The following is a 20,621-nucleotide window of genomic DNA, read 5'->3' on the forward strand; positions in this document are numbered from 1 at the left end:
CCTTTTGTCCTTAATATATTTGTAAAAACCCTTTGGATTCTCCTTAATTCTATTTGCCAAAGCTATCTCATGTCCCCGTTTTGCCCTCATGATTTCCCTCTTAAAAGTATACTCTTACTTTCTTTATACTCTAAGGATTCACTCAATCTATCCTGTCTATACCTGACATATGCTTCCTTCTTTTTCTTAACCAAACCCTCAATTTCTTTAGTCATCCAGCATTCCCGATACCTACCAGCCTTCCCTTTCACCCTGACAGGAATATACTTTTCTCTGGATTCTTGTTATCTCATTTCTGAAGGTTTCCCATTTTCCAGCCGTCCCTTTACCTGCAAACATCTGCCTCCAATCAGCTTTCGAACGTTCTTGCCTAATACCGTCAAAATTGGCCTTTCTCCAAAGTGCTCCACTACTGACACCTCAGTCACCTGCCATGCCTTGTTTCCCAAGAGTAGGTCAAGTTTTGCACCTTCTCTAGTACGTACATCCACATACTGAATCAGAAAATTGTCTTGTATACAATTAAATTCCTCTCCACCTAAACCTTTAACACTATGGTAGTCCCAGTCGATGTCTGCAAAGTTAAAATCCCCTACCATAACTACCCTATTATTCTTATAGATAGCGGAGAACTCCTTACAAGTTTGTTTCTCAATTTCCTTCTTGACTACTGGGGGGTCTATAATATAATCCCAATAAGGAGATCATCCCTTTCTTATTTCTCAGTTCTACCTAAATAATTTCCTTTGATGTATTTCCGTGAATATCCTCCCTCAGCACAGCTGTAATGCCATCCCTTATCAAAAATGCCACTCCCCCCTCCTCTCTTGCCTCCCTTTCTATCCTTCCTGTAGCATTTGTATCCTGGAACATTAAGCTGCCAGTCTTGCCCATCCCTGAGCCATGTTTCCGTAATTGCCAAGCTATCCCAGTCCCATGTTCCTAACCATGTCTGAGTTCATCTGCCTTCCCTGTTAGGCCCCTTGCATTGAAATAAATGCAGTTTAATTTATTAGTCCTACCTGGTCCCTGCCTGCCCCGATTGTTTGACTCACTTCTGTTCTCAGCTGTACCCATCTCAGATCGATCTCTTTCCTCACTATCTCCCTGGGTCCCACCCCCCCCAACCTTACTAGTTTAAATCCTCCTAAGCAGTTCTAGCAAATTTCCCTGCCAGTATATTAGTCCCCTTCCAATTTAGGTGCAATCCGTCCTTCTTGTACAGGTCAATTCTACCCCAAAAGAGATTCCAATGATCCAAAAATGTGAATCCTTCTCCCATACACCAGCTCCTCAGCCATGCATTCATCTGCTCTATCCCCCTATTCCTGCTCTCAATAGCTCGTAGCACTGGGAGTAATCTAGATATTACTACCCTTGAGGACCTCCTTTTTAAATTTCTGCCTAACTCTCTAATCTCCCTTCAGAATCTCAACCTTTTCCCTTCCTATGTCGTTCGCTCCAATGTGAACAATGACCTCCTGCTGGCCCCTCTCCCCCGTGAGCACATTCTGAACCCTCAGACATATTTGATCCTGGCACTAGGGAAACACACCATTCTGCTTTTTCTCTGCTGGCCACAGAAACATCTGTCTGTACCTCTGACTACAGAATCCCCTAACACAATTGGTCGCTTGGAACCCGATGTACCCCTCGTTGCATTAGAGCCAGTCTCAATACCAGAAACTTGGCTGTTCATGCTACGTTCCCCTGAGAATCCATCACCCCCTACATTTTCCAAAACAGCATACCTGTTTGAAATGGGTATATCACAAAAGACTCCTGCACTAGCTGCCTACCTCTCAGACTTCCTGGAGTTAACCCATCTATGTGACTGTATCTGAGGCTTTCTCCCTTTCCTACAACTGCCATCCATCACATACGGTTGCTGTTGCAAATTCCTCATCGCTTCTGTCTGTCTCTCCAACCGATCTACTTGAGCTGATAAGATTCGCATCCAACAGCATTTATGGCAATATAATCCGCAGTAACCCTTAAACTCTCTTTAAACTCCCAAGTAGTACATATCACTGCGAAGGCCATTTTTGCTCCTTCACAATCTACAGACCCAGACAATAACACCGTCTTATTCCTCTACAAACACTACTCCAGGTTAAAATATAAGCCATAGCTATTAATTTAAGTTTAATCAAGATACTTATCTCCAGAAACATATAATCAAGAAAGAATCCACTGTACTCAGTACTGCAGCATCTCTCTTGGACAGACTTAAAACAACGATTAACTTAGCTGATTTTATGCTGTGAACTTCACCCAACAGTTCTTCCAAGATTAGTTGTGAATTTCACTGTTTGTTAATTTTCCCAGATGTCCTCCGATGTCCAGCGATACACGAATTCAAACAGCAAAGGCGGTATCTGTGCAGGTTCTCGTTCTCTCTCTCTCTCTCCCCTGCAGTGTCCTCACCATGTGCTTCCTCTGTCTGCTCTTCTCCCTTTTAAACTGCTGTTGGAGAAAATCTTTTTCTCCAAAGTTCCAAAACAATGCAACAGCATATAAAACAGTAATTGCTGTTCCTGGAATTTGAGGTAAATACCTCCAACACTTAGAATACCTCAAAAAAAAAAAGGAGCAGCTCTTACAGCCAGAAAGTTTTCCCCATCCTCCATCTTAGATTACCCAGAATCCTTTGCACATTAACTTTTTAGTGACTCATGAACAAGGACATCCAAACCTTTGCAGTTTAACACTTCCTACCCTCTCACCATTTAAGAAATGCTCATCTACTGAAGTGACAGTTGACCCCAGGCATGCCAACACTAAGCACACAAATACAAGATGGCTGCTGAGCCATTACATGGTAAAGTACAGCAAAGTATACACAGAGACTGCCTGAGGCCAACAGGATACCAGCACAATAGACACGGAACACAGATAATTAGTTTAAAGTGGGTAGGGGAAGAGAATACACATCAGTAACATCTACTGTCCAAAGTGTCTGAGTCCATACACTACTTTCAGTAGAAATATCAATTACCTGAGACTGCTTATATACAAGTGTTAATACATTAGATTTGCAATCGTGCAAATCTATCTTCCTTCTCAGGAAGAACGATCACAACCAATTACTTCTGCAGAGCTGCTGAAACTGACAATCTTAAAAATCACAACACCAGGTTATAGTCCAACAGGTTTAATTGGAAGCACACTAGCTTTCGGAGCGACGCTCCTTCATCAGGTGATCAGGAGCATCGCTCCGAAAGCTACTGTGCTTCCAATTAAACCTGATGGACTATAACCTGGTGTTGTGTGATTTTTAAACTTTGTACACCCCAGTCCAACACTGGCATCTCCAAATCGAAACTGACAATGACTGTAATGTTTTCTGTAAATAAACCGTGCTGCACAAACAAAAACTCTATATCTGGATCTTTATAGTATGAAATGTATAAAATACCATGACACGTGCTCCGAGGGTTAGAGAAGGCTCACAGTTGACAGCCATGCTGTCGGACGTCTCCCCCCCCCCCGGCAGCTATAGTTTTTGTCTCAGACTGGGGATTTTCCCTACAATACTACAAGTGTGTATAATCTCATTTCTCTATATAGGATTTCATCTAAATCTTTGCTCACCTACTTAAATCCAAATCCCCTTAAACATCTCTGTATCCTCAGTTCTCATTCTTAGTCAACTGCATCATCTGGACACACATTTAATCTTCACATTCAAATCATTGATGCCAATTGCCAATGTTCAATCCCAAGCACTTGTCCTTGCAATCAGAAAACCAACCTGAAAGTGTCCATTTACGGCAATTATCCTCTGATGAGATGTCAAAGTATTTGTCTTTACAGTTCCTTCATTCCCATGTGCTTTAACTTTAATTTTTGTAATGTTTCAAACACTAAGTAAACATTCTAAAAATCTAAATATACCACATCCATCATGGAGTCAATGTCCTACAGCACCTTTGGTCAGCATGGACCAGTTTTGACCCAAAGTGCCCAGCCACGCTAACCCCATTTCCTCACACTTGGCCCATATCCTTCTAAGAGAAAGTAAGGACAGAAGATACCAGAGAGTCAGAGTTGAAAAGTGTGATGCTGGAAGCTTAGGCAGCATCTGAGGAGGAGAGTCAGGAATAAGGGTTTATGCCCAAAACGTCACCTCTCCTGCTCCTTGGATGGTGCCTGATCTGCTATGCTTTTCCAGAACCACACTTTTCAACCCATATCCTTCTAAACCTTCCTTATGCATGTATTTATCCAAATGCCTTTTAAATATTGTTAATATATAAACCTTAACCACTTCCACTTGCAACTCATTTCATATGCATCTAACCCTCTAAAAAAGGAGTTAACCCCTCAGATCCCCTTTTATTCTTTCCCCTCTAAGCTTAAACTGATGCCAGTCTTTTTCCCAGGGTTGGGGAATCAGTTTAAGTGCATTCACTCTATTCATGTCTCTCATGATCTTGTATCTATAAGGATCCCCCCTCAGTCTCTTATGCTCTGAAGTCCTAGCTTGTTCAACTTCTCCCTGGAGTCCTGGAAACATCCTTGTAAATTTCTTCTTCACTCTTTCCAGTTTAGTAACATCCTTCCTGTAGCAATGCAACCAAAACCGAACACAATACTCCAAGTGCAGCCTCACTAACGTCCTGTACAACTGCAATACAACTTTCAACTTCTATGCTCAATGCCCTGACTGAAGGTCAGTTTGCCAAAAGCCTTCTTGACTGTCTTGTCTACCTGTGACTCCACTTTCAAAGAACTGTGAACCTGAACTCCAAGGTCCCTCTGTTCCACTGCACACCGACATTTTTTTGTTTTAAAAACCCACCAACTCCCAAAGCCACCTGGATTACACCTTTTCACACCCTACCTCCTGCAAAAATTCCATTCCATATTCCCAAATCCTCCGCCACCGCCGTATCTGCTCCCAGGAGGACCAGACCCATCACAGAACAAACCAGATGGCCTCCTTCTTTAAAGACCGTAATTTCCCTTCCCACGTGGTTGAAGATGCCCTCCAATGCATCTCATCCACGTCCCGCACGTCCGCCCTCAAACCACACCCCTCCATCCGTAACAGGGACAGAACTCCCCCCACCCCCAGTCCTCACCTTCCACCCTCCCAACATCTGCATAAACGGCATCATCCGCCAACATTTCCGCCACCTACAAACGGACTCCACCACCAGAGATATATTTCACTGTTGTGGTTCTGTTCGCCAAGCTGGGAATTTGTGTTGCAGACGTTTCGTCCCCTGTCTTGGTGACATCCTCAGTGCTTGGGAGCCTCCTGTGAAGCGCTTCTGTGATCTTTCCTCTGGCATTTTTCGGGGTTTGAATCTGCCGGTTGTCAGTTCCGGTTGTCAGTTCCAGCTGTCCATTGCAGGGGCCGGTATATTGGGTCCAGGTCGATGTGTTTATTGATTGAATCTGTGGATGAGTGCCATGCCTCTAGGAATTCCCTGGCTGTTCTCTGTTTGGCTTGTCCTATAATAGTAATGTTGTCCCAGTCGAATTCATGTTGCTTGTCATGCGCTTGTGTGGCTACTAAGGATAGCTGGTCATGCCGTTTCGTGGCTAGTTGGTGTTCATGGATGCGGATCGTTAGTGGTCTTCCGGTTTGCCCTATGTAGTGGTTTTGTGCAGTCCTTGCATGGGATTTTGTACACTACATTGGTTTTGCTCATGCTGGGTATCGGGTCCTTCATTCTGGCGAGTTGTTGTCCGAGAGTGGCTGTTGGTTTGTGCGCTGTTAGGAGTCCTAGTGGTCGCAGTAGTCTGGCTGTCAGTTCGGAAATGCTCTTGATGTATGGTACTGTGGCTAGTCCTTTGGGTTGCGGCATGTCCTCGTTCCGTTGTCTTTCTCTTAGGCATCTGTTGATGAAATTGCGCGGATATCCGTTTTTGGCGAATACATTGTATAGGTGTTCTTCCTCTTTTTGCAGTTCTGGTGTACTGCAATGTGTTGTGGCCCTTTTGAACAGTGTCTTGATGCAACTTCTTGTGTGTGTGTGTTGGGGTGCTTTCGTAGTTCAGGACTTGGTCTGTGTGTGTGGCTTTCCTGTATACCTTAGTGGTGAATTCTCCGTTAGGTGTTCTCTGTACCATGTTTAGGAATGGGAGTTGGTTGTCATTTTCTTCCTCCCTCGTGAATCGGATTCCTGTGAGTGTGACGTTGATGATCCAGTGTGTGTTCTCTATTTCTGTGTTTTTAATGATTACAAAAGGTGTCATCCACATATCTGACCCAGAGTTTGGGTTGAATTTACGGTAAGACTGTTTGTTCTAACCTTTGCATTACCGCTTCTGCTAGGAGTCCAGAGATGGGTGAACCCATGGGTGTGCGTTGATTTGTTCATATATTTGGTTGTTGAATGCGAAGTGTGTTGAGAGGCACAGGTCCAGTAGTTTGAGTATACTGTCTTTGTTGATAGGTTCAACGTCTTGTTGTCTGTTCTGTATGTCCAGCAGGTTGGCTATTGTTTCTCTGGCTAGGGTTTTGTCGATAGAGGTGAACAGTGCCGTTACGTCGAATGAGACCATGGTTTCTTCCTTGTCTATGTGTATATTTCTGATGTCCAAGAATTCCTGCGTTGACTGTAGAGAGTGTCTGGATCCGCTGAACAGGTGTTTCAGTTTCTGCTGTAGTTCTTTAGCCAGTTTGTGTGATGGTGTCCCTGGTAGTGATACTATGGGTCTGAGTGGGATGTCTGGTTTGTGCACTTTAGGTAGTCCATAGAATCTGGGGGTGTTGTTGCTTTCAGGTTTCATTCTTTGTAGGTCTGACCTGGTTATCTGTCCATTTTTCTGTAGGTTCCTCAGTGTGTTGTTTATCCTATTGGTGAGCTGTGGGGTGGGGTCAAACTCCCTCTTTTGGTAGGTGTTGGTATCTGCAAGTAGTTGTTGCGCTTTTTGGATGTAGTCTGCTTTGTCCAGGATGACCGTCATTCTGCCTTTGTCTGCTGGTAGTATGATTATGTTCTTATCGTTTCTTAGTAATTTTAGTGCTTCCCTCTCCTTGGTGTTGAGGTTATGTGTTTGTCTTTTCCTGGTTATCAGAGGTACGATACTTTGTCTCACTGTTTGTTGTGTCTCTTCTGTCAGTCCATTGTTCCTGAGTGTGCATTCTAGTGCTGCTAGGAAGTCGGCTGTCTTGGCGTCCCTGTGGTTGTAATTGAGTCCCTTGGCCAGTATTGTTCTTTCCGTGTCTGTGAGCTGTCTGTGGGAGAGGTTTCTAACCCAGGTGTGTGTTGTGGTGTCGGCTGTTGTGTGTTAGTTTAGCCATTTTTTTCTTTTAGTGCCATTTTTGTGTGGTGTGGGGTCCTGTTCTGTACTATGGTGACGGCCTGTTCTATGGTCCGGGTCCATTCCTGATTGGTGGTTTTTGAAATTAACGATTTTGGCGCGCAATTTCTTGTCTGTATCTGTGAAGTCGGTTGTGCGCGTCTGTAATCATTACCTGGATCATCCTGAATCCGTTCTGTCTGGCTGTGTCCCTGCTTGTGGGTTGTTGCCTGGTGGTCTGTGTCTGACACATGGTGGAAGGATTCGATTCTTTCGGCATTCATGCAGGAACCGGAGTTGTTCGTATGTGGCGCTTCGGCGGTTGGCACAGGATTCCCATTTCCTGGTTTGCCTTAGCGTCTCTCACCCAGAGGTATACAAAGTTTGAGAGAAGATTTGTAGCTCGGGCGTTCGTTGTTGTGGTTCTGTTCGCCATGCTGGGAATTTGTGTTGCAGACGTTTCGTCCCCTGTCTAGGTGACATCCTCAGTGCTTGGGAGCCTCCTGTGAAGCGCTTCTGTGCTCTTTCCTCCGGCATTTATAGTGGTTTGAATCTGCCGCTTCCAGTTGTCAGTTCCAGCTGTCCGTTGCAGTGGTTGGTATATTGTCAGTGTGCTTATTGATCGAATCTGTGGAGGAGTGCCATGCCTCTATATTTCACTCCCCATCCCTTTCCGCAAAGACTGCTCCATCTGTGACTACCTGGTCAGATCCACACACACACACACCCCACCCAAAACAACCCACCCTCTCCTCCTGGCACCTTCCCCTGCCACCGCAGGAATTGCAAAACCTGCTCCCACACCTTCCCCCCCCTCCCCTCCATTCAAGGCCCCAAAGAAGCCTTCCACATCCAAAGTGTCACCTGCACATCCACCAATGTCATTTGTTGTATCTGATGCTCCCGATGCAGCCTCCTTTACATTGGGGAGACTGGGTGCCTTCTCGCACAGCACTTTAGGGAACATCAACCCCACTGCCCATGACCGAACATTTCAACTCCCTGTCCCACTCTGCCGGGGACATGTAGGTCCTGGGCTTCCTCCACTGCTACTCCCTCACCACCCGACGCCTGGAGGAAGAATGCCTCATCTTCTGCCTTGGAACACTTCAACCCCAGGGCAATATGGACTTCACCAGTTTCTTCATTTCCCATCCTCCCACCTTACCCCAGGTCCAACCTTCCAGCTCAGCATCATCCTGTCATACCTACCAATCTTCCTTCCCACCTATCTGCTCCACCCTCCCCTCCGACCTATCACCTTCATCCACACCTCCATCCACCAACTGTATTCTTGGCTACCTTCTCCCCAGCCCCACCCCCTTCCCATTTATCTCTCTACCCCAGAGGCTCCCTGCCTCATTCCTGATGAAGGCTTTTGCCCGAAACGTTGATTTTCCTGCTCCTCAGATGCTGCCTGACCTGCTGTGCTTTTCCAGCACCACTCTAATCTTGACTCTGATTTCCAGCATCTTGTCTTAAATAGTGGAGTTATATTTCCCACCTCCCAATCTGCAGGGAGGACTCAAGACTATACAAGTTTTGAAAGATGACTGCAAATACAGTTAAAATCTCTACAGCCAGCTTGCATCCAAGTCCCAATAGTTTCGCCAGCACTTTTGTTTAAAAGTATTAATATCTTGCAGTTTACTAGCACCAGTCCCTAGATTCTCCACATCCAGTTTTTAAAAACTCTCTAAAAATAAACACAAAAGTATTCAATTTCTCTGCCACTTCCTTACCCGTCATTATAACTTCAGACTCTGCTTGTAATACACTCATGTTTTGCTTATCGCTTCCTTTCTGCATTCATGTAGAAGCTTTTACAATCAGCCTTTCATTTTCTTGAAAGCTCGATTATTCTATTTTCCCTTTCTGATTGTTAGTACACAACAAAATATACCAGACCATATTGAGAGAGCATCAAAAGTACTAATGAGCAAAGGAAGAGAATTAAATGATTGAAGGCATAAACAAAAGGTCAAATTTCTGAAGCATTTAGAGCAATTCCAAGTCAGGTGGGACCTATACAAGATAGACAGGTTGCATATAAACTGGACTAGGGCCAACATCCTCAGAAAAATTTGCAGGTGATGTTGGGGTCAACTTAAACTAGACCAGTAGGTCAATCGGAACCCAAAAGGGAACTCGGATTAGAGAAAAGCAAAACTTTCAACAGAAGGTAGGAAAGCAAGTAAAATTAGAAGCCAAGAATCAGAATGTAGAAAAAAAATGTTAAAAATACAAAGTTAAGGCAACTATCTGAATGTATACAGCATTCACAAAGGAATTTGAAGACATGGATGGATGAAAATGTGGACAAATTTAGCTGTCTTCACAAAGCCATGGTTACGTTGTGACCAGGACATGAAACTGAATATTCAATAGTGATATTCATCTTTAGGAATGATAGATGGAAGGCAAAGAAGTTGGGTAGCACTGCTAGAGGGATGAAACTGTAAATTAGAGGGGGTCTTCGATTGAAGGATCAACTGGATTCACTACAATGGGACTAAGAAATAACAAGGGGCAAATGGATAAAATTATTCATAGGTTTCAATGTAACATGGATCGTATTTGGCCCATATAAATGAAATTTACAGCTGCAGTAACATGGTTAACACAGTATAGAATGAGCTGCCAGAGGTGTGGAGGCTGGTACAACTACAACATTTAAAAGGCATCTAAATGGGTATATGAACAGGAAAGGTTTAGAGGGATATGGGCCAAATGGAACTAGATTTATTAAGGATACAACATGGACGAGTTGGAGCGAATAGTCTATTTCCATGCTGTACATCTCTATGACTCTATGACATCAAGACTCACTAAACCGAATTAACACTAATGCTCTGGAGGCTGAAATCCTGTAGCAGTCAATGGAGCAACTAACCAAGTAAATTAATTTAGCATTTCGTAACGAGAAAGGGCTAGTTCAAAAACCTTACTGCAAAGGAACCACTCAAATAGTTACTATAATAATTGAATTTTATACAAAGTTTACAAGTGTTTAATGTTCATTTAGAGATTGGTCCCAAGTCTGAACTAAGCAAACTATGAAGGATTGAAGGACACATTTGTCTATGATGGATTGGGAAAACACAAGATGATTTGATGGTAGACAAACATTGACTAGTATTTAAAGATAATACATGGTCCACAAAAAATAAAATGCATACATTTCCCCAAAGACACACAAGTTCAAATCCACTATCTGCAACTCTACTTTCAAGTAACTATGAACCTGTAGTCCAAGATCTCTTTGTTCAGCAACACTCGCCGGGATCTTACCATTAAGTATATAAGTTCTACTCTGATTTGCCCTTTCCAAAATGCAGCACCTCACATTTATCTAAGTTAAACTCCACTCCTCAGCCCATTGGCCCATCTGCTCAAGATTCCATTGTACTGAGGTTACCTGCTTCACGGTCTACCACAGCTCCAATTTTGGTGCCATCTACAAACTTACTGACTTATACCTAAGTTCACATCCAAATCATTTAAATGATGAAAAGCAGTGGAACCAGCACCAAACCATATTGCACGCCACCAATCTGAAAGGCAACCCTCCACCGCCTGCCTTTTTCCATCGAGCCAGTTCTGTATCCAAATGGCTTGTTATCCCTGTATTCCATGCGATCCAACTCTGCTCACCAGTCTCCCATGGGGAATCTTGTCGAACGCCTTACTGAAGTCCATACAGATCACGGCCACCGTTCTGCCCTCATCAATCCTCTTTGTTACTTCTTCAAAAAAAAAACTCAATCAAGTTTGTGAGACATGATTTCCCACACACAAAGCCATGCTGACAACCCCTAATCAGTCCTCACCTTTCCAAATATATGTAAATCCTGTCCATCAGGATTCCCTCCAACAACTTGCCTGCCACCGATGTCAAGGTCACCAGTATATAATTCCCTAGCTTTTCCTTACCACCTTTCTTAAATAGTGGCACCACATTAGCCAACCTCCAGTCTTTCAGCACATCAACTCAGATAAAATATGCTTTATTCATACAGTAGTGTCAGATTGCAGGTTAAGATTTTTCTTACAATGATGTGTATTTGGGTAGACAGGCATAACTTCAAAGTCTGCAGATGACATGAAATTCAAAAATCAGACCACAAGAGGGGGAACAGGCCATTCACTAAGTTCACAGCTGGTCTAATTGTGACTACTTCATTTTCCTGACTGCCTCCAATATCTTTCAACTCTCATCTCATCAGAATCTTATGTTTTAATATAATGTTGTAAAGATGGGGTGAGGACCAGATATTAGGAAAACAGGCTGATGAATTAAGTACAGCTGGCAGTTGAAATTAAACAGATACAGAAGTAATACATTTTGCCAAATTGAGGAGAGGCAAAAAATCTCAGTATATACTGGAAAGGTGTTTCAAGAACAAGACACCTTTGGATGTGGGTACACAAGTTATAGGATAAGCTGAAGTGGCTGTTAAAAAGTTACAGAATCCTCACACTTACAAATAAAATCATGCAATACAGAAGAAAATTACATTTGATTTATTTTTTGCCATGTGTATTTTGTTACCAGTTCGTGACATGTATAGTATTATTAGAAATTATACTAAAGTGGAAATATTAGCTAGTTCTTAGATATATCATTCCTTCAGTGTAGGTATAACAAGGAGATTTACTGCAACATACCAGAGATGCAAGACTTCAGCAACACAAAAATGAAGAAACTAGATTTAGAACAGAACAGACATTTAAGGAGAGATTTGAAAGAGGTAATTACATTGAAAGATTTTAATAAATATATGGAAAATTATTTTCAATGTCAGAAGCATTGGCAAACAGGACACAAGTAGAAGGTACCATTGGTTCCTTTGTCAATTACTATGAGAACATTTTTAAAAAGCAGCATGGGATGATCTTGAACATTGTTCATTGAAGGAGGATGGAAGTAAGTCCAGTTATAGCTCAAAAGGGAATTAGAGAAGTACCTGCATGGAAGAAATGTGCAACTTTGAGACAAAAGCAGTGGAGGGGCACTAATTGGTAGTATTTTCAAAATGCTTGCATTCGTACAATGAGTAAACCAGGGTTCTTCTACGCAATACTAATCCATGATTAGCAAAGTACTGGAAAACATTTTTAAGAGGCAGAACTGGCTTAAGAAAGAAAGAAATATCATGAAGCAACCCAACATTGATCCATATTAATGTTCCTTAGGTAGAAGAATCATTCTTTTCCCCAAGGATGATTAGCTGTGATGCCATTCAATTGCAAAAGCAATCCAAATCAAACAGCTTTACAATTTAAACAAAGAATATTTTCTGGGTTCAGTTGATTAGTCTCAATGAGAAAATTCAGTTACATTCAAAGTCAAAATATTAGTTAAATTGGGCTCAAATTACCACATTGAAAGAATAACTCAAATTAAGAGTTGAATGTGCAATCACAACAACATCCACAGTCACATCAGCACAAACTAACAAAAGAAATCTATTCAATAGCTGTTACAAGTTTTAACCACAGTCATGTCAACCTTTCTTCCTGGTAAACGACCAGCTCTACACACCCAACAAGTAAGTATCACCAAAAGATCAATACTACAAAATGACCATCACTGATCCTCTAAACAATCTATTCAGTGTGAACATGAACTCGATGAGTCTCACACACACAACCCCCATTACATGGAGGGTGAATTTGCATTAGTTTACATTTGGTGTAAAAAAAAATCAATTTTCCATGCATATCATATTTGGATTGAACAGACTCCAGAATGAAATTGGAAGCTTCTGTTTCAAAAGGACCTCAGCTTACAATTAGATTGCACCAATATTGAACACTGGAACAATAGCTGGAATTGTTACAAAATCCTTGTAGGAAACCGCCACAACTTGCAACAGGAAAACAAAATTGTTGACACTGGGCCAGGAAGAAAATAGAAGGATGGCAACTGAAAGCTTAATCACAGGGGTGGGTTTTGTACAGCACCCAATATGAACAGGATGGTGGAAATGTCAAAAGGAATTGCCCAAGCTTAGGGCCTAAATGGCTCAGCACACAACACTTAAGGGTACGAAGTAAAATACGACAGAGCCACACAAGGAAACAATGGGGCAGAGGACTACAAGCTTTAAGATGATGTTAGGAGAGAGAGAAGAGAGTACTGGAGAAGAGAATTTTGGGAAGGCAATTTCAGAGCTAAAGAAATACAGTGACAGTAAAAATACACCTTCATTTCCTCACACTTGACAAGGCTAATGGGAACCAGATACATAAAGATAAATTCAAAAGGGAAAAATGCAGATCACTAGCCACACTTAAAAGAATAACTCCAGCATTAAAATAAAACATTTAATAGACATTCAGCCCCATGTTCAGAACTCCAGGCCATTCTAAGAAAACTTGTTCATTTTCAACTGCAATCAAATCACAAAAATGAAATCTAAGGCAATGTACTGTGAAAATCAATCTCAATATCAAGTTTGCACAGAACAGATTACACTACACATTTCTGAAAATACTTACAAAATTTAACATTTACTTCTAGGCTTGTGAAAATTGCAGAGAACAATTATTACAAAGAATCAAAACCCTTAGCAAACTCCAGTTTCCTCCCACAATCCAAAGATGGGCAGGTTAGGTGTATTGGCCTTGGGAATTGCTCATAGTGCTCATGGATGTGTAGGCTAGGTGCTTAATCAGGTGTGAGTGTCAAGATAGGGGAATGGTTCTTGGTGGATTGGTACGGACTTGTTGGGCCAAAGGGCCTGTTTCCACACTTGTAGGGATTCTCAGATTGTATGAAATAACATACAACGATAAGAATTTGTCCATTAAAATGCATTTGAAATATTCTGGTTTCAAAAGGAATTATGTAATGGGTATAATTTATTTTGAACTTATAGCAAGTCTATACCCCTAAGGCAATTCAAATTGCTGAAAAACAATATAATTTCCAAATTCAAGATAGATGCCTAGAAAGTGGCTCAGGGTTAGAGGTTAGATGAAGGAATCCCTATCTGCATAAACACCCACTAAACTATTAACAACTTCTATCTGGACATATTTTTAATCAATCTGTTCAGCTATCTTAAACACTTCTGGAGTAGGTAGAACTTGAACTTTGACTGTTGGCCAACATGTATGTGCATGACACCTCAGATTTCAGATTTACTTACTGTTCCATATTCCCAAAATTAGTGATGTGTCAGTCGCCACTTTCTGGCACCATCCTAGCACATAATTTAAATATATAGCTTTAAACATGTAAGCAACCAAAGCATCCTCACAAGACTGCTCATAAAATTTAACTAGAGGCAGAAAAACTACAGATGCTGGAATCCAAGGTAGATAAGCTGGAAGGAAGTGGAGAAGTCAACATTTCAGATGTAACCCTTCTTCAGGACTTGGGATGGGGGTAAGAGGAGCTGCAGATAAAGGAGGGGTGGATGGTTTTGGGTGGGGACAGGGGCAGAGTGGGGAGGTGATAGGCGAACAGAGGAAGAGGATATGGCCAGGATGATCGATGGGAGGAAATGAATCCAGTTGGTAGCTGGAAGGAAAGGTCGGTCAGGGGAATGGAATGAAGCAGCTGGCAGCTCAAAACAGATTTGGGCAATGGGAATCCAGTTAAGTTGAAACTGGAGAACTCAATGTTGAGTCCTCCAGGCTGTCGGCTGGCCAGGCAGAAGGTGAGGTGTTGTTCGTCCAATTTGCGGTCTGATTCACTGTGGCAATGGAGTAGGCCGAGGATGGTCATATCGGAGAGGAAATGGAAGGGGATTTGAAATGGGCAGTGACTGGGAGATCAGGTTCGCGCCTTCGGGTCTGGCCAAGCTGCTCCGTAAAACATGCCCCAAGTTTACATTTGACCTCACTGATGTAGAGAAGACCACATCAGGAGCACCAGATATAGTAAACTGGACTGGAGGAAAGGCAAGTGAATCTGTCTCACCTGGATGGACTGATCAGGCCCTGGATGGAGGTGAGGGCTGGCAGGTTTTGCATCTTTTATGGTTGTGGGGAAGGTGCCGGGGATTGAGGCAGAGGGGTTATTGGGGAGAGTTGCGCAAACCAAGGATTGGCAAAGGGTGGCCAAAAGGATCTGTAGAGGGGGCAGAGAGGAAAAAGTATTTAGTGATGGGGTCTAGTTAGGGTTGGCGAAAGTGTTTAAGATGATGTGTTGAATGCAGAGACTGGTATAGTGGTAGGTGAGGACAAATGTCTTTATTGCAAGGTTTAGAGCAGTGGAGCAGGGAATGGAGGAGTTGTGGTGGAGGACTATCTGGAGTGACAGAGGGGAGAGAAGTACCTTGTTCAAAATAGGTGGACATTTGGGATGCTTGGGAATGAAATGTCCCCTTGTCCAAGCAGATGCAATGGAGACAAAGGAATTGGGAGAATGGCATAGAGTACTTGCAGGATACTGGGTGTGAGGAGGGGTAGCCCAGGTAGTTATGGGGTCTATGTGTTCATAGTAAACATCTGTCTGTAGACTGTTGCCAGAGATAGAAATGAAGAGGTCAGGAGAGGGGAGGGAGGCATCTGAGATAGACCAAGTGAATGTAACGGCAAGCTGAAAATTGTGGATGAAGTCAATGAACTGCTCTAGTTCAGCCTGGGTCCAGGATTCAGCACTGATGCAGTCATCAATATAACAGTACAAGAGTAGGGGCACAGTCGGTGTAGGTACTGAAGAGGGACTGTTCAATGTAGCCAACAAAGAGGCAGGCATGGCTATTGCCCATCTGAGTGCCCATGGTCAGCCCCTGAATTTGGAAGAAACAGGAAGAGTTGGAGAAAACTTTATTGAGGGGGAGAACTAGTTTGGCAAGGTGGTGGGGGTGGGATTGGATGGGGAGGAAAAAGCTGACAGCTTGAAGGCCATCCTTATGAAGTATGGACACGTATAAGGACTGCATGTCCATAATGAAGATAAACCGTTGGGGGCCAGGGAACTGGAAATTACTGAAGAGGTGGAGTTGGAATGCCATGCTTCAAGGAATTCTTGTGCGTGTCTGTGTTTTATTTGTCCTAGGATGGATGTGTTATCCCAGTCGAAGTGGTGTCCTTCCTCTTTACCAATTATCCATGCTTCTGTGTTGTCCGTTTTGTTATTTTGTGTAAGTTTACTTGACCAACAGTCGAACAACTTGACCAACAACTTCCACCCAGAGTTCAAATTCACCTGGACCATCTCTTCAACCTCCCTCCCCTTTCTGCAGCTCACCATCACAGTCTCTGGCAACAGACTAACCACAGACATATACTATAACCGACTACCACAGCTACCTAGACTACACCTCCTCCTACCCTACCTCCAATAAAAACGCCATCCCTTATTTCCAATTTCTCCACCTGCATCTGTTCCCAGGATGACCAATTCCACCTCAAAGTCCCAGATGGCCTCCTTCTTCCACTATCGCAACTTCACTTTCCACATGGTTGACGATCTCCTCCACTTCACAAACTATCGCCCTTGAACCCCACCCCTCCCAATGCAACAAGGACAGAACCCCCTTGGTCCTCAGCTTTCACCTCACCAACCTACGCTTACAACACATCAACCTCTGCCACTTCCACTACCTCCAAATGGACCAAACCAGAGATATAATTTCCCTCACCACCCCTATCAGCGTTCCAAAAAGACCATTCCCTCCGCGACTCCCTTGTTAATTTCACAACCCCCATCAGCCCACACCCCACTCCTGGCACCTTTCCTTGTCACCGCAGGGAGTGCAAAACCTGTGCCCACATCACCACCCTCACCTCCATCCAAGGCCCCAAGGGATCCTTCCACATCCATCAGAAATTTACCTGCACCTCTACCAACATCATCTACTGCATCCGTTGCACCCGGTGTGGTCTCCTCTACTTGGGGAGACAGGAGGCCTTCTTGCAGATCATTTCAGAGAACATCTCTGGGACACCCGCACCCACCAACCCCACCACCCCATGGCTGAACACTTCAACTCCCCCCGTCAAGGATATACAGGTCCTGGGACGCTTCCACCACCAAACCATTACCACCTGATGCCTGGAGGAAGGCTTCATATTCTGCTTTGGGACCCTTCAACCACACAGGATAAATGTGGATTACAACAACTTCCTCATTTCCCCTCACCCCACAGTCCCAAGTCTCCAACACAGCACCACCCTCCAGATCTATTCATCATTGTCCCCTCTGACCTACCTTCTCCCTCACCTTCATCCATCTATCGCTCTCCCAGTTACCTCCCCCCACCCACCCCCTTCCCGTTTATTTTTCATTCCTGATGAAGGGCTGATGCCCTTCATCTCCTGCTTCTCGACCACACACTGCAGACCACACAGAGGAACCACACAGAGCAGAGGAAAATCAGTTATACACTGTATTCAAAACGAACAGGTACCCAATGAACACAGTCCACTGATTTCTCAGTGAACCCCAACAAGCAGACTAAACATCTCCAAAAACCCTAGCCAAACTCTCTTTACATCGAAACATCTCTGAAATAACTGCCAGACTACTCAGACCTCTTGGTATCATGGTAGCCCACAAACCCACCAACACACTAAAACAGCAGCTAATGAATATGCAAATACTTCTTTATAAAAAAGAAATTCCTAACAGAGGCCCAGAAATTAGGTGTACCCTTAAGAGTGGGGTTATGTGGGCCCTACTGGTCTACAAAAAAAAGAGACAATTGGCAAATTTTAATTTGCTTGGAGCATCCCATATCCAACCTTATTTAAATCCAATTTAAAGTCAGTTAGGATGTCCTGGCCATTCCAAGACGTCCAGCTCCCACCAAGTTTGGCCAGGCTGGTCTACAGGGTTCAGACATGAATATAAACGGCAACAGGCCGCTTCGTTTGCCAGTTTGCCCCACCCCGGCTTCTAAAAATCAAGGGAGGTAACCACTGGTCAACACTTCAATTCCGTTTTCATTTCGTTCTACGACATCCGCCCCGAGTTTGGGCGCTGTCAATCAACACTACCCTTCTGAACCTTTCCTCTAAAAACGGCGAAGTTTAAGGAGCCGCTAAAATGCCTTTTTTCCGTCTGCGTGTCTCCTGTCCCGCCCCCGGGGCTGGGGGTGAGGGGAGGGGGAAGGGGTCACTTACGTTCTCCCCACGACTCGGTGCCGAGGGTCACACTTCGCACTCACTCTCTCCCCCCCCGGGTTCGGTGTGTGAAGGGGTCCTTTACCGCGATGGGGGGGCGGGGGCGGGGAAGGGGTGTGACCGGGTCCGGGTCCCTTACCGCGATGTGGGGGGGGGGGGGGTGTGACCGGGTCCGGGTCCCTTACCGCGGGGGGGGGGGGGGGGGGTGAGCGGGTCCGGGTCCCTTACCGCGATGTGGGGGGGGGGGGGGGTGAGCGGGACCGGGTCCGGGTCTCTTACCGCGATGTGGGGGGGGGGGGGGGGGTGTGACCGGGTCCGGGTCCCTTACCGCGATGTGGGGGGGGGGGGTGAGCGGGTCCGGGTCCCTTACCGCGATGTGGGGGGGGGGGGGGGTGAGCGGGACCGGGTCCGGGTCTCTTTACCGCGATGTGGTGGGGGGGGGGGGGGGTGAGCGGGTCCGGGTCTCTTACCGCGATGTGGGGGGGGGGGGGGGGGGTGAGCGGGTCCGGGTCCCTTACCGCGATGTGGGGGGGGGGGGGGGGGGGTGAGCGGGTCCGGGTCTCTTACCGCGATGTGGGGGGGGGGGGGGGGTGAGCGGGTCCGGGTCTCTTACCGCGATGTGGGGGGGGGGGGGGGGGGTGAGCGGGTCCGGGTCTCTTACCGCGATGTGGGGGGGGGGGGGGGGGTGAGCGGGTCCGGGTCCCTTACCGCGATGTGGGGGGGGGGGGGGGGTGAGCGGGTCCGGGTCCCTTACCGCGATGTGGGGGGGGGGGGGGGGGTGAGCGGGTCCGGGTCCCTTACCGCGATGTGGGGGGGGGGTGGGGGTGAGCGGGTCCGGGTCTCTCACCGCGATGTGGTGGGGGTGGGGGGGGGTGAGCGAGTCCGGGTCTCTTACCGCGATATGGGGGGGGGGGGTGGGGGTGAGCGGGTCCGGGTCTCTCACCGCGATGTGTGGGGGGGGGGGTGAGCGGGTCCGGGTCCCTTACCGCGATGTGGTGGTGGGGGGGGGGGGGGGGTGAGCGGGTCCGGGTCTCTTACCGCGATGGGGGGGGGGGGGGGGGTGAGCGGGTCCGGGTCCCTTACCGCGATGTGGGGGGGGGGGGGGGGTGAGCGGGTCCGGGTCCCTTACCGCGCCGCTGTGTCCGTCTCGAGCCAACGATACCCTTCCGCCTGTGATGTTGACGTGGCAACCCCGCGCATGCGCCTCTCAATCAGCCCGCCTCTAGCTTCCGGCGTTTCATGGAACAAAAAAATAACAAAAGAAACCGTCCGGATGCTGTCAACGAGAACAGGGTTTGCGGAAGGGTCCCTCAACCCGAAACGTTAACTCTGATTCTTCTCCTCGAATATTGCCAGACTTACCGCGCTCTTCCAGCAATTTCCGCTATGGTTGCCGGTGATTGACGGACCGAGTAGCCAATCAGCGGACGCGGGGTGACGGCCATGTGTGTGGGGCCTTGTTCATGCCAATCCTTTTAGTCAGACATTACATACAGGAACAAAAAAATACTGCAGGGCTGAACAAAAGGTTACACCCAAAACTACTGCTCCTTTATCAGAAAGCTGTGTAGCAGGATTGTAAAACAGAATTTATTGTAAAAGATCACAACGAAAGCGGCTAGTACCTCCAAATAAACCTATTGGACTATAACCTGGTGTTGTGTGATTTTTAATTTGGGAAATATACTGTCATTCTTTCACTGTCACTGGGTCTAAATCCTGAAATTTCCTCCCTTAACACATTTGTGGGTCAACCCACAGGAGGTGGACTGCAGCGATTCAAGAAGGCAGTTCACCACCTTCTCAAGGGCCACTGGGGTCAGGCAATAAATGCTAGCCAGCCAATGATACCCACATCCCACAAATAAATAAATTAACAGAAAGGTCCTTGTTTCAAGAACCTTGGTGGGGCTGCAGCACAATAAAATGAAGACTAACTCTCCAATGTAGTGTTGGAGAGACTTTACTGATGAGATGTTTAACTGAGGCCCCAAGATGGATGTAAAACATGTTTTGAAGAAAAGCAAGGGAGTTATCCATAATGTTCAAGCCATAACAATGAGACTTACATCAAAGGTATACATAATGACAACATACTAATATCAGTTTAATGGTTATGCAGAGGTAACTGGAAAGGAGCAGATGCTGTAACCTAGTGTAAAGATAATGAGTGGAGGGATCAAATGTGTTAAATTTAAATAAGGGAAATTATGAAGACATGAAGCATGAATTCTCTGAGGTGGAAAAGGAAAATACATTAGAAGACATGACTGTAC

The 20,621-nt window shown here is 45.3% G+C and overlaps 1 protein-coding gene across 1 annotated transcript in view; it reads right to left on the reverse strand.

Annotated features, from left to right (window-relative positions):
- Positions 1–19,616, reverse strand: part of LOC122540014 (ADP-ribosylation factor 2-like) — a 38,564-nt gene extending 18,948 nt beyond the window's left edge. Inside the window, exon 1 of the mRNA XM_043675301.2 lies at positions 19,475–19,616. The gene's annotated coding sequence lies outside the window, so the exon portion shown is untranslated. The remainder of the gene's footprint in view (positions 1–19,474) is intronic.
- Positions 19,617–20,621: the final 1,005 nt, after the last annotated feature.

The sequence above is a fragment of the Chiloscyllium plagiosum genome, unplaced genomic scaffold (genome assembly GCF_037043375.1).
Source record: "Chiloscyllium plagiosum isolate Xiang-an unplaced genomic scaffold, Cpla_swu_hap1 HiC_scaffold_32, whole genome shotgun sequence".
NCBI lineage: Eukaryota > Metazoa > Chordata > Chondrichthyes > Orectolobiformes > Hemiscylliidae > Chiloscyllium > Chiloscyllium plagiosum.